The sequence below is a fragment of the Chinchilla lanigera genome, unplaced genomic scaffold (genome assembly GCF_000276665.1).
Source record: "Chinchilla lanigera isolate Chin_1 unplaced genomic scaffold, ChiLan1.0 scaffold00007, whole genome shotgun sequence".
In the NCBI taxonomy this organism is placed as follows: Eukaryota; Metazoa; Chordata; class Mammalia; order Rodentia; family Chinchillidae; genus Chinchilla; species Chinchilla lanigera.
The window spans coordinates 36,186,441-36,203,875 of NW_004955408.1; the positions used below are offsets into that span (position 1 = coordinate 36,186,441).

Genomic DNA, 17,435 nt, shown 5'->3' on the forward strand with positions numbered 1-17,435 from the left:
TTTTTGGTTTTTCTCCGGTACCGGGAACCGAACTCACGACCTTGCGCTTGCCAGGCAGGCGCTTTTGCCGCTGAGCTAAATCCCCAGCCCCAAAATTAAACTTTAATGGAGCAACATCAGTCTTAGGGTCTGCTAGTGAAAAAGGCCCTGGAGCAGGCATTAGGGAGTGAGAAACTTTAATCCTTCCATGATTGCAGAGCTGAACTCTATCTTTCCTTTCAGTTCTCTGTTCCACTGGCACTGAACTACAGTCTGGGTTCTGGAAAATACACATAGAGATGCCCAGGTGAGATATTCACAGAATGAGTGGAAATCGTACTGGTGGGGAGAGCAGGCCCTTCTTGTAGCTCCTGTTGGACTGAATTGTGTCTCCCTAAAATTTGTGTGTTGAAATCCTAATCTTCAGTACTTTAGAATATTACTATTTGGATAAAGGCCTTTAAAGTGGTAGTCAGGTTGAAACAAATTCATTATAGAGGGCCCTGACCCCTTGATCTAGGCTAACTGCTGTCATTAAAAGAAGAGATTAAGACACACAGACGAAATGGCACATGAAGACACAAGGAAAGATACCTCGGGCTAACCCATGCCGACACTTTGAGCTCAGATTTCTAGCCTCCAGAACAGTAGGAGAAAAACATTCTGTTGTCTCAACCACCTGGTATGTTGTACTTGGTTACGGCAGCACCAGCAAAGGAACATAGCCTGCAAGGATGAACTTGCCCAGGTCCAGCTTTTCTGTCTGCTCAGCTGCTTGGGCTGTGACCTTGTGACTGGCACATCCAGCCAATGAGCTTTCATGAGAGGAAGCCAGGTGAGCTGGTAGCCCAGGTGTTCAGCTCTTCCTGGAGCCATGGCTGGAGGCTCCTTTCTGTGGTGGCACGTCAACCAGCATCTCCTTTCTGCTTCATTAGCTCCCGGAGGATGAGATCCAGTTCCACACCTGCTGTTTACATTCTTTCCCTCCTGCATTGGCTGCGACAGCTCGAGAGTTCCTCTGGCTTCCCATCCACTGAGAAGCAGCCATTTGTGTTTTGAAAACCACAGAGCAGGGAGTTGTGAAGTTTCCCTCTTTTTTGGTGAAATAGGCCCTAAAAGAGCAGAAGGCAAAGAATCCAAGTGCCAAGAGAAGCTTAGTTATCATCTGAGGCCTTGAAACTTTTTAAGTGATCCAGCAAATCTATGTACACAGAACTTATCAATTATGCACTATAAATAAGTAATTTAAATGTATGACATACTAATTGATTATCGCTTTAATTCACAGTAATACAATATTGAGGAATTGCAAGCCCTGTTCCCATCCCCTTTCAAGATGCAGAGGTGAGCAGAATGGACCGCCCTTGAAAGGCCTTGCGACTGGGACGAATGCCCACAGTGTCTGGAGATGTGAAGCAGTGCAGAGTGAGCATGGCCTGGCCTCTTTGGTCTGTCCCTGTCCTTTCTGCTGCCCTGTGATGGCAGAAATCTGATGCATCAAACCCCCATCCTTCTCCTCTGCTGCTTTATGGAGTTCCAGGCAGGGCAGGTGCCCGGCTTCCCACAGTGTGGCCCGTGCAGGACACACCAGGGTGTGCGGTGTGTGTGGGTGCGCCAGCACCTCTTCCAGTGAAGCCTACCTCCACCTTGAAACCTGGAGCCAGTCCAGACCACACAGGCTTGGTTTATCTTGGAGTGTTCCTTATAGGAACCACTAGCGGGTGTTCTGTTGTTTTGAAAGAAAGCTGGGAAATAAGAGTAACAGAAAACTGCAGTTTTCAACAAGGGAGAAAGGAGAGCCTCACAGATAAGACAAACATATAGTAGTTATCTCTGGGAGGTTACTGGAAACTTTCGGTTTCCTACTCCTTCCTTGGGATCAACATAAGTTACTTTTCTAACAAAAGACAAAGCATTTCAGTGTTTCCTTTCTGCACTTGCACTCATGCCCTGGAGCGGGGCTGCAGGTGACCATCTAAGCTGTGTAGAGTCCAGAGTACCCAAACCCTCGGCTTGAGTCTCAGTGCCAGATGCCGGGAGGTTGGAGAGAACAGCACAGGAAGGACAACTGGAAATGCATCCTCTGGCAACGGAGAGCTTCCTAGGCACAGCAGGCTGGAAGCAAATCCTCGGCTCCTGCCTCAGCCCAGGCCTCACCCCAGTTCTTCAGGGAGGTTATGCCTGGGGGCCTGAGGACATGCAAGAAGCTGGTCTTCCTGAGGGCACAGCGGTTCTCTTGTCTCAGTGGTCTGGAGGGACAATAGAGAAAGAACAGCAGCCTCTTTCTGAAAGAAAAACCCCAGCTAATCCTGGCCCACCTGGCCCCTTCCTGGCAGCTGCCTTTCTCCTGTAGGCCTATTCATTTACATGATGAAGAAGGCAGGAATTAGAGAATGAGCAGTCAGCATTTGGCAGCTGTGAGCCAAATGCTCTCCATAGAATAATGTGTGAACTGTCTCAGAATTCTGGCAGATTGGTGTGGTAACCAGCCTTTAACAATGAGGAAACAAAGGCTGATGATACAAGACGTAATTCACCTAGCATCATGCAGCCAAGAGGTGAAAAAGTTAAGATTTAAATTCAGGTTTTCTCATCTCAAACTTCAGGCCTGTGGCTTTACTTTGAGTGGAGCCTTCAGTAGTTCTACAGCTCCAGGTGTCGTAGTTTTCCGAAACTTACTTCTGTGGTCTGAGAGGCTTTTTGCTGGCTTTGCGATGGACATAAATACAGAGACAAGGGTATGTAGTCTAGAGGGCATCATTGTACAAGAGTAAAAGGTGCCCAGAGCAGGTGTGGCAGTTAATCTTATGTGTCCATCTGACTAGACAGAGAGATTCCTGGAGAGGTGACTGGATCTTGGGATGCTGTAATCATTGACGGGTTAGCCCACTGGTGTTCATAGCTGAATGTGCTGCCAGAAAGTGGCTCACTGGCACCTTTTAGAGGGTCTTTATCTTGACAGTGCTCTTGCCGTGTTTTGCTTCCCGCTGCTGAGAAGACAGCAGTTCTCTCCACTGTACGCCCTTCCGCCATGCTGTTTCTGCCTTAGAGCCAGACTACTGTGGACCGAATCATCTGCAGTCCTGAGCCAAACTAAACTTGTCTTCCTTTCTGTTGCAGATGTCCAGTATTTTTTTGCTCCTGTGGGAAACCTGGTCAAAATACAGGGCTACATGGCTATAGACAAAATGGGTTGTGTAGCTTTGACATCCCTTCCCCTTGCTGCAATGAAACACTGAATTTGAGCGTTTGTCTCCTCACTAAGGCACCTAGCACTGCTGTTCCCTTCAATACAAGTTTAAAAAGTGTCGAGGCACAGTCAAAATAAAGTTGTGAACAGATTAACCTTCTACTGTATGTTCTGACGTGAAGTGTACACATGTCCTGAGTATTAGAATTGCATAAAATCTATCCCCACTGAGGCACATTTATAATGTGACCAATGATTCTTTTCTTTAGCATAGTCTGGGAAGTTATTGCAAACCCAACTCTAGTCACTATTTTTCTTCAGAGCTGACAGTGAATTTCTGGGTTCACTGGGGAGTCAGTGGTGGTGAAGGGTGAGAGACGAAGGCAAGGAAAACACAACTGGACTCTGAACAAATGTGATCCTCAGAGGAAGTTGTTTACTAAAACACTTTTCAGTTAGGACATGACAACTGAAATGTAAAATGTCTGTGCAGCACCTTTAAAAACTTAGTGGAAGTCCATGCTTTGTTAATCAGCGTGTGAGGGGACCAGGAACCCTTGTTCCTATTGCACGGGCCCCTGGCTCCACCCTGCTCTTCTCTGCCTGAGTTCCCACAAGCAGCTCCTAGCCTCTGTGATGGGAGCTGTGTTTCCTCAGGATAAAAGCTTATTGTGTTTTCAGAACCTTAAATCAGGACACATGGCTTGAAGACAGAATGGAATACTTTAAAACAAGGTGGCTCTGGAAAACATAGGCCATGAGGCTGCTGTACATAAGTCACTCGAGGAGCTCTTCTCCTAGCCTTTTGTGGGCCTTGTTCTCAGGGACAAAGTGGCCCTGTCTAGAGACAGCTTCTGCCTGATGCTTAATGCTTGCTGGGTTTTTATAGGCTGGCTCTAATAGAGCTATTCATTTCCCATCCCGAAACCTTAATTCCTTATTGGCCTTGACCCCCTGAGGTGCTTTCAGAGGCTTGAGCTGCAGCGGTCAAAATTGACCGGGGCTGGGGGAATTGATACCTTGAAGCTTAGCAGTGAGAGGAGGGTAAGTGTCTGGCTAGGACCTGTGTGTTCAGTCCCATTTCCATCCAGAAGAAGATTGGCTGCTGGGTGGCTGGATGAGAAAAGGAGGGTGCTGCTACCAGGACAGGTTCTTTGTGATATTCATGCAGACAGCAGGGCCCTTTACCAGGTACTTTTCCTGCCTCAGTGGCCTCAGGACAATTTCTTTATAGATGTTTGTCAGTGAAGAACTTTGATGGTAGGTGGCAGAAAATCCAGCTCCATCTGTCTTCAACAGAAGCAGGACGTGCAAACGTGAAGCGGCTGTTTGCGCGGGGGAACGACCCGCTTGGGGGTCGCTGGGTGGGCCTCAGCCGGTATTCTCAGCGCTCACTTTCTCTTATTTCCCAGTAGGTCGCCTTAAGTCTGCGTGTGCATAGCAGTAATATGGCGGCAGTAGTACCAGCCGCTAATTGTCTTTGGTTTGTACAATATTTTCAGCCTAGCCTACCTTGCTTCAGCTTTTTGGTAGATCCAGTGTAGCAGGAAAATAAAAGGCCATTTCAGGCAAGTTCAAGGGTAACTCTGCAAAAAAAGGAAAAAAAAGCTACAGGAGGGAAATGATCACATACAACCTGGTTCACAAAGATCTCTTTGGTGGTGTTTGCATCTTGGTGTGCACAATAATGCATGACTGCTAGATTTTATGCAATTTACAAAACATACATTAAAATGATGGGGCAAATGTTTTTTTAAAAGACAACAAAATGGCCCTGTGAAGCAACTGAGGCTTTTGGAAGCACCCTCCGGGCAGACACACTGTGACCACGGCGGTACTGGCACATGCAGGTGCCTGGCGCGTTGGTTTATGCAGCACCTCTGGCTCCCGCCCCACTGTCAGGCTGCCACTTTGTCTTGCTCTTCTTCTTTAGCCAAATTCCCTAAATTGCTTTCCATTTGGACTTTCTACTTCTGTCCCCTAATTTATCAGACAACCTGAAGATATAGGCTGCATAGGAAACCAGAGAGACTTGGGTTAGAGTTTCCTGACAGAGAATATAAAATAACTCAAACTTACTGCTAGACACCAGCATTTGTTTCCTTGTAGAACTTTTAAAATAAAATCAATATTCTTCATACCTGTCTGGAGGAAAGGGCTCAGACAGCCTTCCAGGGTCACCTTTAGCACTGAGACTTGAGAGACTGTAGCATCCTGCCTAAGTTCCCCTTTGTTAGTGCTCCGCTCCTCCAATCCTGATCCTCTGGTCTCTGCCTTTAGCAGTCACCTCCTCTCCCTTGAACGCAGGCCAGCTGCTCACTTGGCCTGGGAACCCTGGCTTTGCTGCTTATTTACCTTGGAACAATACAAAGGAAAGCTGATTTGACTCTCGGTGATTTACCAAGAGCTTTTGCTTTCCTGCCCTCTGTCTCGTTACCTTGCCTTAATACAGTAACTGTGGCATAATAGTTCATCCCCAGACAATGCTGAACAACGCCACCGCTCCTTTATTTACCTCATGGGTTTGCAGTTGGCAAGTGAGCCTTAGGGAAGGCTCATCTCTGCCGCACAGGGCTAAGCGCGGCAATTTGGACAGTAGCTGGAAGCTGACCTTCCAATAGGGCTCACTCACCTCTGGTGCTGGTGTCCGGGGCTTTCCAAGGGCAGCTTGGGTTTCCCCACTTTGCTGTGGTGCAGTGAGCAGCCCAAGAGTGGTGGAATGAACATTTTTGATTTTTAAAGACCCAGATCTGAACACATCACAGTATTTGTGCCCTTATCTCCTAGTCACACTGCCATGAAGCCCTGATCCAAGGGAAATCACAAAGACCCATTCTTCCCAATAGGAGAAGTGTCAAATAGCCCTAGGGCCATGTTTTAAACCCCCAAATTGAGCTGAAGGAGCTGAAATCACCTTGGTAGGTACCTGTACCACTGGTCATTACTTTCTTCGGGAGCTGCTCTCACCATGCAGTGGCTTCTGAAGCCCTGTTCCTTCTCCGGATTGAAGCACCATGGGGTTCCCATGTTCTGTGTGAGGGGATTCCCTTGAGATCAGTGTGATGTTTTCATCCTGACAGCCCAGCAGTGACTTGCTCCCAGGAATCTGAAATTGGGATGCAGACCAACTGGCACTATAATTCACTAGGGTTTACATTTCCTGAGCACCATCTTTTTTTTTTTTTTTCCTGGTACCAGGAATCGAACTCATGACCTTGCACTTGCCAGGCAGGTGCTGTGCCACTGAGCTAAATCTCCAACCCCCCTGAGCACAATCTTGAAGTCAGCGGACTGAGGATCTAGAGGAGGGTGCACTACTGATACCTGTTTGATGAAGAAAAAAGTTATTTTGTTTCTCTGAGCCTTAGCTCCCTGTAAATGAGGAAGATAAATGATGTTCACAGTCTGTGTTCTCCTAATCCAGTGCAGATTGGAAATGCTCAAAATTGGCATTTTTGACATTTTGTTTCCTGGTATTTTGACTTCTACCTGGGTGCTACAAGAGAGCTGAGGGTAAGGTAAGAGATGACTCATTTTGTGACTGACTCAATTCCAAGCGACATGCTCTCTACTTAACAAGGCTGAACTGAGCTCCTAACCATGTCCGCCTCAGCCATGGAAAACTCCAGAGGGGCCCATCTCACCTCACAGAGCTGCTGTATGGTGAAAGAGGAACATGGCTGGACAGAAACTTGTAAATCATGAAACACTTCCTGGCATTGATTTTGGTGTCATTACAGATCCCAGTGGCTCACAGCCAAGGTAAATTTGCCCTTAGAGGACAAATGACAGGGGCTGGGGATTTAGCTCAGCAGCAAAAAGCGCCTGCCTGGCAAGCGCAAGGTGGTGAGTTCAGTTCCCGGTACCGGAGAAAAACCAAAACAAAATAAAAAAATAAAGAGGACAAATGACAATATCTGGAGACATTTTTTGGTTGTTGCAAGTGTATAGGGAAAACTACTAGGCTCTAATGGGCAAAGGCAATTATGCTGCTAACCCTCTTCCCTCATTGCAATAAAGGATTATCCAACTCAGAGTGTCAAGGCTGAGTACCCTACTGTATCAGAATGCCCATAGGATGATTTTCAATATTCAGAAAGGTAATTTTGAAAAATCACAGGCCAACTCCTTTCCTTCCCGGGTTATGATCATGTAATCCAGATGAAAACTGAAATCTTCCTATGCCTCGAGTTCCCTTCACAGTATTAATTCAAATCCCTAAGTCCATTCTGCCTTACTCAAGACTTTGGAAAATTCCGTGTTTGAGTTTCTGGTCATTGCATTCTGCCACACATGATATCTCTGTTCTGTCCTACATCGATCCAGATGTGACTCTCACCTGTCTGAATTCCCATGTAAGTATTGTGGTTGCTCTGTGTGTGTACACACACTAGGAAACGTGTGTGTATTCAGTCGGTACTGTGTGCATCAGTGGGAACTGGGATGAAGTAGGAAGTTGATAACATATCAGCATCCCCATTCTTCAGTGTTTTACCTCTGGTGGTACTGGGCTCTCATGGAACCGAAAGAGCTATGACTGGGTCTGTGTCTGAGAAGGAAGGGTGAGCAGATGTGAAGACAGGTGGCTTGAGGAGTGATTTTTTTTTTAAAAAAGGAAAAAGCTATGGGGAGTATATTGCAAACTTTTTTTAAACCGTAACTCTCAGGAAAAGAAAAATTTGACAGCATAGCCCAGTCTACCCATCAATACAGTGCATCTAATTTGAACAGAAGTTCTATGAAAAATGTCCTAATTATATTCTACACTTTCAGACTTTTCTTTACTAATTTGTTTTATAAAAATACTGCAATAGACTGACTTCATGACTCTCCGGTGGCTCTGACCACCTTCACGAAGCTTTGCTCAGGGTGATGTCCTAGGGTAAAAGCCTGGGTCACAGGTGACGATCGCGGTGAGGACTGAGGCTGCTGGAGTCGGGAGAGTCGGGAGCTGCAAGGTTTCTGCGCACAGGGACCATTCACACTGGTATCCATGGTCCCCAGGATGCTGGTGGGCCCAGTGGACTGGGGTAAGGTTGTAACCCATAAACCCAAACCATTAGTGAACATAGGGAGGACAATAATGGCAAAAAGAAAGGAGAGATGAGAGAAAGCAGGTTGGAATAAACCTGAGAGATTACGATCTTCTCTGAATGGAGGAATATTAGTGGTTCAGAACAATCATAATCATACTTCCAGGTCCAATGTGAGTACAGCTTCTCAGCAAAGGTAGAAAATCCTTGATTAATTCATTCTTTTGACAAATAGTTATTCAGCACCAGTGAACTTAATGCCCAAGCTTTACACTTATGCCCTGTTTTGTTCTCCCTGAAAGTATCCTTGTCAGTCTAAAATTTGATGCTAAGGAAGTCACAGCTACATCTGGAGACCGTCTGACAGCACTATCTTTTGTCTTGCATACGCATCTTCTGCGTTAATATGTAATATTTGTAAGTCCAAAGGAAGAAAGCAAGTAAAAAATATACAATACAAATTTCCATAAGGCCTTGAAAATGACTCTTTGTGCTATTATAACATAGATTTTAGGATAGGATAATATGAATCACATCGTCCAATACTAGTTTAAATGCCTGAAAGAGCACTGGAAATTAATAGGCAGTGAATCTAATGATGAAAGACTCAGGTCATTGAATGGCAATTATCACTTCTAGCATAACACCCCACTTCAGGCCCTTTGAAGAGCCTGCATTTGAGAAGATTACAGTTAATTTACCTCTTTCTTGGCCCAGTAGTCATTTACTGCTCTGAAGGAACAACATATAGTTCCACTTGTTGCTATTTCAACCTCTAAATCTGGTGGCATCTCTGGGAGTCTGTTAGACCCATGTATCAGGCCTGACCCTGTTGCTTCCAACTTCCCTATCTGGATGTCGGCTTTCTATCTACAGTGTAGGGCTCTTGTGAGAATTCAATAAATTTTTGAGCCTGAAGCACACAGTAGAGTGTCCGCTCTGAAGCAAGTACCCAAAAGTATCATTTCTCTTGCCTCCCTTATCTTTCTTTTCCCTTCCTGTGGTAAATGGTATTATTTTTTCCCAGTTCTTTACTTCCCTCTGTGTACCATTTGCTACATAACTTTGAAGTTCCTTCCACTGGTAGTGGAATATATTTCTGTGCCACATTGATACTGGACTTGGTGACTTCATTTGCGTTGGTCGTGCCCACAAGACTTTCTCTCACCACTGGAAAGATTAGCAGAGATAGGAAAAGAGGCATGAAATGTGTTTCTATGCTGGAATTGATTCTCTTTCACTCCTACTTTTCATTATGGGAAAACCATGAGGCTGCTGGTGCACACATGATGAGAGAAATGTGGATGAGACCTGGATCTGCCTGAACCTGGGTGTCAAATCCAGCTGAGCCCAGCCTAGATCAGCTGAACCCCAGCTGATCCGCAGATACCTGAGGGAGATATAAATGCTTGTTGCTGTATGCTTCTGAGTTTATGTAACATTATTGTAGCAATAGCTGACTGTGCACTCCCTTATAACTTTCATACTGTACAATGAATGCTGAGGATATTAAACACCAGAGAAAGGAACTGTTCCACAAAAGCAGTAGAACAAAGTGAATCACGGCACACAGAAGGTCTAGACCTTTATTTTCCTTCTAATCCCTAAAAACATTTTGTGCAGCCATGGACCAAAGCTTCTCTTCCATCTTTATTTGGTTGAGGAGCATTTTGTATCCAAATGAAACTGTTCAGAGACAGCAGTATTTCTGTTCACGTAACAATGCCAGGATTACTGTTTCTCTGAGAGTGACGCCAAGCTATTGTTCACAAAAAAAATAAGCACACTTTGTGCAAAATCAGATTGCACTGACTTCAAAAGAAAACGAATTATTATTGGATGAAGTCGTTTGTTCTTAAATAATCACAAGGTTGCCTAAACCAGAAATGGTGGCCAAACTAAAGTGGGTCCCTGCCACACCTAAGACAGAGCCTCCATTCTCCATCCTGCAGCCAGCAAGCAAAGCAGAAGACAAAGGATACCAACTTGCTCCACTCCCAGAGACTGCATTCCCATTGCCTCTGCCAGCCTATGCATCCCCATTGGCTCTGCCAGCCTATCTCCCTTGGAAAAGGTTGTATCCAAACACACAGATGGGAGCAAGAAAAGGGAGGAAGCGAAACACAGAGCAGGGGCTGCAGGTGCGGGGATGGAGGCGGCACTTGGAGACCTCAGGGTCCCCATAACATTTTGGGCAGCTGAGGCACTGTGCACTAGGGAAAAGCTGAAAGGACAAGCAAGGTCTGTAACGCACCCGAGCTTCACTCCCCAAGCCAGCTGCAGGTACAAGGCAGTGTCCATCTGGAGCACTGTCTGGAAGTGGGAGCTTACTGTATTTTTCTAATTTTCAGTCACAGTGCAAACTGGCAGCCACTCTGACCCAGAATAAAGATGTGAGCATGTGGGATTTCCCCGAAGGTTTTCTTCTCCACCCACAACCTTGAGTGGGGCGAGGAACAGTGTTACTTAAACAACGCCTATCTTCCAATTCCTCTACAGTGTCTGCCTTGAACAGTGTCCTGGCCTTCATGAGAATGTCCTGCTGAGTTCAGAGCAGGCTTCTTCTGCAGAAGATGGGGTGGTGGCTCCTCCCAGGAGGAAACACCTGTTTCCTGATCACCTGAGGGCAGCGCCCAGCCCTTCCTCTCTGGACTGTGAGGAGCTCCTCACAGACTGCAGACAGCTCCCAAGCTTGAGGAAACAGAAGGCCTCTTCCTTTGCTTGCTACAGGCCTAGCTTCATAGAGAGGGCCACCACCCACCGTGGGACAGAAAGGCAGACAGTCCTGGCTCACTCAGGTTGTAAGCATAGTCTAGTTCAACAGTCAAAATCATTTTCAGCTTTTAATTTTGTTCTCACAACTTCCACCTTTGGTTTCCTAGTTTTAGTTTTCTCAGTTTTTATTACTTTGGGCTACATTGAAGGTTTTGCAGGGCCCAGTGCTTACACAATTTGGAGGGTCTACTATAGGAAAAGCATATTAAATAACACTATGGAGTGCTGTCTGGAAGTGGATGTTTGTTTAGTGTGAACTGGAAGGATGGAGCCTTGAAGCATGAGCATGATTAGCTCTGTGGTATGCTGCCTCCAGCCCTGTGTGGCCCGGCTGCCCCCATTCTGATTAGGAGGAGGGGAGCCAAGGCAGAGCCTCCTACTGAGGGGTGGGCCAGACACCTTCCCCCTGGTTCTTCAATTTGTTCTCCACTGCCACAGTCCGGGCAAATGCCATGACAGTATGGGGACCAACCCCCCTCTGCGGTACCACCGTTGGGAAGGGTGCTAGGGGAAGTTGTGGTCGGACTGCTTGGTCATTTCTTCTGACCAGAAAGTGAGTGGTCAGAGTTCTCATCACACGTCAAGGGTGACCCTGAGCATTTGATATCCCCTCGATGGACTCCATTGGTAGCACTATGGGGAGATGTTGTGATGTTCCAGAAGCATCCCCAGGAACACACTCAAACTTGCATTTTCTATTTCTCTAGCACATACTCAAATCCAGTTTGTCTAAAATACTGTAGTCTCTTCTACAGCTTTCTTTTCTTAAAATCTCCACAGTTTACTGTTCTTTTGGGTTAAATGATATTGGGATATTTTGGCGTACCTAATACAAGGGAGAATAAAAGGGGAGGCATTTTTTGGATGGGCATACAGAGCTCAGAAAAGACCAGAGGGGACCAGGTCAGGTGTGGAGATTGCTTCTCTGAGCATCCTGTTTCAAAGGGGTTAGAGAACAGAGGAGACCAGCTCTAAGGACAAGTCAGTTTGGGCTTCGCCAGCTGTGTGTACCGCTCTGAGAAACAGCTGCGGAGGGGACTGGGCGGTCTGAGGTGTTCAGTGGCCATAGATAGCCCTGAAAGATACTTGCAGGGAACTCAGGGAAGCCATGGAGAGGGAAAATAAATCAGGTTTGGCTTTTTAAAAAGGCAGACAAACTTGTGACATTATGTAGTCCTATGAAAGGACTTGCTATATCAAGCATCAGATCGCAGTTCACTCTCAAGATCTGCACAGTGAGGCCTGATAGTCGCAGAATGCAAGTGTCTTGCCTGCATTGCAGTTCACTCTTACTTCAGGGTTTCTGGCACCATAAATCATGTCTGTATTCCAACTATGGAAATATTTCCTTTTCCACTGGATGCATTAGGCTTCGAATGTGGGTGATGAGAAGCTCTCCCACGGCAGGCCCAGGGCAGGAGCGCGGAGTCTGTGCCGATCTCACGGGAGCTGCTCAGTGGGTTTGCTCTGGTGTTAGGTTGTTGTCAGAGTCTGAGCTGCATTTCTTGCCCTTCGCTCCCTCCTTAGCCCCTCGCCCCACATTTAGAACGGATCTCCCATTGGGTGCTGCCCGAAACCCGCATCTCCGGTGGGTACTGCCCGGAACGGCGGTCCCGGATCCCGATCCATCCCGAGCTCCTGTCTCTTATGCCGCCGCCGTGCTGCCCTCAGCTCTTTATTGCACTAGAAACACACATGTATCACTTGCACTAGCGGGCGAGGCCAGTTTTTGTTCTTTGAACTACATAGAGAAGCAGAAAGTACCCGTGTGGCCTTCACCACCGAGTACATTTTTAGATGACTCACAGATGTGTCTTTTTCTTTTTTTTCCATCCCAAACTCCTAGATTTATTCCTGGAAGCAGCTCCCTGCTGCGGACTTTACTTCTGTCTTGGCTGTGTTTAGCAGGACTCTGTGCTGGGTCCCTGGTTATCTGCATCCAGAAGAGGACGGACATGCAGTTCTGCTTTGCAAAAGAACACTGAGCTGGTACAAAATGCTCTTCTTTCAGGTTGGTGTTGCTCCAGGTGGGAATTTGCTGACCAATTCCAGCCTCTGTTCCAGTCTTCTGGGAGTGTATTTGAGGATCTTAAGCAAATGCACAAAACCCAGGACCTGAGCTCATGCCTCCCGGTTTAGAAGCCTTTGATGGCTCCCATGCTGAAGCCCTGGTTCTTTAGCCTTGCATAAAATGCTCTTCACAGTTTATCTGCAGCCAAGATTTCTGGTCTCTGCGTGTCACACCATTGACCAGGCACTCTGTTCCGTACTTTATGCACACCACCTGTTCCTTTTTGCTAAATGTCTGGCCAGTTCTGTGCCTTCTTTGAAAAGTGGGACCTTCAGCTGAGACTGCTCACTGTTCTCCATGCTGGTCTCCCTAGCACTGGCGTGGCTAGCAAGCAAAGCCCAACTCCCTTCTGTACACCTGTGTTCCATGTCATCCTCTGCTGGGACCTTGTCAAGGTTCACGTTAGTTATTCGCATCTGTCTGCTTTCCTTATCTGTCTATGAGTTCCCTGAAGGAAAGCATTAGACTCTCATTCTCAGTTTTACACCTTCGGCACCAAAAATGACCAGAACCTCTGCCAAGTAAATACTTGATGAGTAAAATGAACAGTTAGTCTGTGAGGAAAACTTTTTCTTGGACACCTAAAAAAAAAATCAGTTCAGGTTCCTGAGAGGCCAGATGTTTGGGAGGGACTCATACCTACTCTACTCTACTCTACTCTACTCTACTCTACTCTACTCTACTCTACTCTCTTCTCCTTGTCTCGCTCTGTGCTGGCCAAAGGGGCCAAAGTTCCTTGGAAGCTGTTCATGTCTCTCCTGACGATCTGCTTCCTGTTGCTAGCAAAGACTGCTGCCTACCATTGTGTGTTCTTTTGCTTTTCCTCCCTCCCTTGGAGGACAGGAAGTTCAGAGCTAAGCCAGCATTTACTGGAATAATTATTCTACAGACTCCTTTCTCCTGTTGCTTCTTTTCTTTCTTGGCTCTTATTTTGCCATGAGTTTTAAAGCTGGTATGGTTCTTTCATATCTGTGATTTGTAGTAGAAGCCATGTCACATCCTTCTGAAAGGTGGGATAACAATAATAGATTAGCATGGACATTTGATATAGTGCTCATATGATGCTTCACTGCCTACTAAAGGAAAATGTCCCTCCGTCCTGCGTATTTGTGTGTGCTTTCAGGTCCCTCAGATGTACACCCTGGATTCCAGGTCACATTTAAGAGTAGAGAACATCTTGGCTGCTATTTATATCATCCATAGTGGGGCCCAGGCAGAAAGCCTGTGCTGTTCTTTAGAGGGTTCCAGGGATACAGTTCTGTGTCTGCAATAATTTTATCTCTACTGTAGATAGGCCACCTGATTCACCTAGCAGGTTCTTCCACAGGTGTTATGGTTTGGCTCCCCCCACCAAAGACCATGTGTTGAAAGCTTGATTGCCAGTCTGGGACAACACTGGGAGGTGGTGGAAGCTTTAGGAGGTTTGGATTAGTGGAAGTTAGGTAAGTGGGGGTGTTCCCGTGAAAGAAGTACTGCAACACGATGCCCTGCGTCTCTCTGTTTCCAGGATCCCTCAGGTGAGCAGCTTTGGTCTACCACACACTCCCGGTCACGATGTGCAAGATCGCCAAAGCAACAGAGCCAAGAAGCCATGAACTGAAACCTGTATACCTGTGAGACAGAATGAATATTTCCTCTTTATAAGTTATTTGTCTCGGGTATTTTGTCATAGCAGTGGAAGGCAAACTAAAACAACAGGAGATTCTAAAATACAGGCTAATTACAAAGATGTTAAAACTCAGAGTGAGCACCTACTACCCCTTGACAGGTGCAATTTTACATAAAATATCAAGGAGATTAGGTACTCCAGTTTAAAAGTCTTTAAAAGATGAATCCAGTATGATGTTGTTACATTAATAGAAAATATTTGATAAATACCAGTGAAATATTTAAACTGAACAGCGTGACAGTTTTGCTTAAGCTGCTTTAAAATTACCATAATTTACAAAAGCACAGTACTGACACAAATGCACAAACTGATCAACAGGACAGAATAACAAAAAGGATCTGAGTTAACTTGGGAATAATGTATGCTAAACGTGATGATATCACTCAGGCTTCAGTCACAGAAGCAAAACCAATATCAATTGTCTGGTGTGGTAGAACTCAGTGGGGATGATTTTGTCTCTAGAGGCCACTTGCAAATGTCCGGAGACCTTTATTTGCAGTTGAAAGTAGAAGGCAGGTGCTACTGGCATTGAATGGATGTAGACACAGATGCTGCTAAGCATCTGCAATGTACAGAATAGCCCCTACCAACCAACCCCAAATGCCAGTAGTGGTGAGGCAAGGTTCAGGTACACAGGTTTTACAGGATGTGGACCTCATGCACTGGCAAGAACTCACGGACAAATCTGTGCGAGGCTGTTGCCTGTGATCTCAGGGCCTTTGCCACCATAGGTCAGGTTGGCCAGCAGTCAGGGAGGAAAGCTGGACATGGAGTTGGAGAGAGAAAGGACAATTCTGGAAGCTCATCAAAGATAAAATGGAATCAATGAAGCTATACTGGGACCTGTTCCTGTCTTTCTCCTCCTCCCACCTCAGTGCTGTGGGTGAGCTTGGGGAAGCTGTGATGGAGCTGCACACACGTCTGTCCTAGCACTCGGAGAAGTGACAGCGCAGTGGGCTGGAGTGCTGCCTCAAGCCAGTGACAGGCAAGAGCTGGCACTAGCACCTTACATCCTACTGTGACCTTCAAACTGTATAACTGCAACGTCATGACCACCTTCCAGACTTTTCTTTTATTATCCCTAACCTGGAATCATACTGGCGAGGGAATTCCAGAAAGTAGAGCTGCATCTTAGCTGAGTTATAGTGTTCAAAGTCATTGCAGTCATCCTACGAGACAGAGGGCAAGCAGACCATCATGGACAGGTTTGGACAAGATATATCTGCTTGGAAGACAGGGAGATTAAAGACTTGCCTTATGCACTTACAGAAATACAGTCAGAAAATGGAGAAAGTCCAGAGGAAAAAACAGAAAACATTTTCTTAGTGCTTTCCAAGCAGATAGAAATTTGTTTAACTTCACAAATAATGAGAAACACAGGAACTAAAATATTGGGCCTTTTTACTCAGAGCATGGACCAAACTATAAAAAGAAAGACTCTCCAAGGGTGATGAGGATACAAGAAGGACAATCTCACTTGTTATTAACATTACTGTGAATCATAGGAGCACTTCTGAGGAAATTTCAGAAATGAGTATTACTTTGATATAAATATAACCCTTGTCATAGTAATCCACTTTCTGGGAGTTCTATGAATGAACCTAATATTAATTTTTAAAGCTATAGGTCCAAGTTTGTGTATGAAAGCCTTTTTGACAGGAGAATAACTAAATTCGTGATGCTATATATTCATGCTATTTATAATATTATGAAATATGATATTAATATTAACGGTTATCTGACTAATGCAAATAATGTGATTTATAAAATATGGTTAGTGGGAATAGAGATAGATCTTACATTTGAAGAAATCTTACTTTAAAAATTTGAAAAGACGAAAGTATGTCAGGACACATGTCAAATTGTCACTAGTGGTCATACTGTGTGTGTGTGTGCGCACCCATGTGCACTGCTCAGGAAAAAACACTATACATAAATATTGTTTATATAATGTGTGCTAACTTTAGAGTTCTTAACACCTGGAGAAACATGTCCCTCTTACATTTAAAGACTTTGGGTGCTTGCATATCCTTATAGAAGGCACATTAATTGGATGACTGTTTATATATTCTTTCTTTCTTTTGGAACAACTTCTCTATGCTACCCCACTCCCAAACCCAACCAGTGACTGTACTCCTGTAGCCATTTCCTGCTTATACTGGAAGAGACTTCAGGGCCAATTCCTCTGAGAACTCTGCTGAAAGCCACCTCCAGCCCCATAGTGTAGGGAATGGGGTCCTCCACATTGCATGTTAGGGCACAGCCATCACATGTACTTTTCCCCTTGTTCATTTTTGTAGCTCTTAGGACAACACACAAAGCATAATGCATGAATAATTTTTGCTGACTAGATGAATCAATTTCAGATTTTCCAAAAGACATTTTGAGGAAATACATTTGTTTTTTGTGGTCAGTAGAAATATAAAGTGATTCTTATCAGCTAACTCCAAAAACAACCAGAGTGAAGCTCCTGTATTATTAAAACTCCATTCCCTACTCTCTGCAGTCAAGTATTCCACAGCCACTTGTGTATGAATACAATTTGTATATCGAGACTTTTTTTCCTTTCCTCCAAACAGCTTATGTTCTGATATTCTGGAAAAATATATTTTAATTTCACTATTAAAGCATAAAATACAATGAGCACCCACTGAGTTGCATTAGCATATAGAATGTCATGTTTGTTTAAACACATTCAAGTCTTAGAGGCTACTTACA

General features: G+C 45.2%; 1 long non-coding RNA gene across 1 annotated transcript in view; it reads left to right on the forward strand.

Annotated features, from left to right (window-relative positions):
- Positions 1 to 1,341, forward strand: part of LOC102027614 — a 9,099-nt gene extending 7,758 nt beyond the window's left edge. Inside the window, exons 2-3 of the long non-coding RNA XR_259734.1 lie at positions 223 to 286; positions 1,268 to 1,341. This is a non-coding gene — a long non-coding RNA (uncharacterized LOC102027614). The remainder of the gene's footprint in view (positions 1 to 222; positions 287 to 1,267) is intronic.
- Positions 1,342 to 17,435: the final 16,094 nt, after the last annotated feature.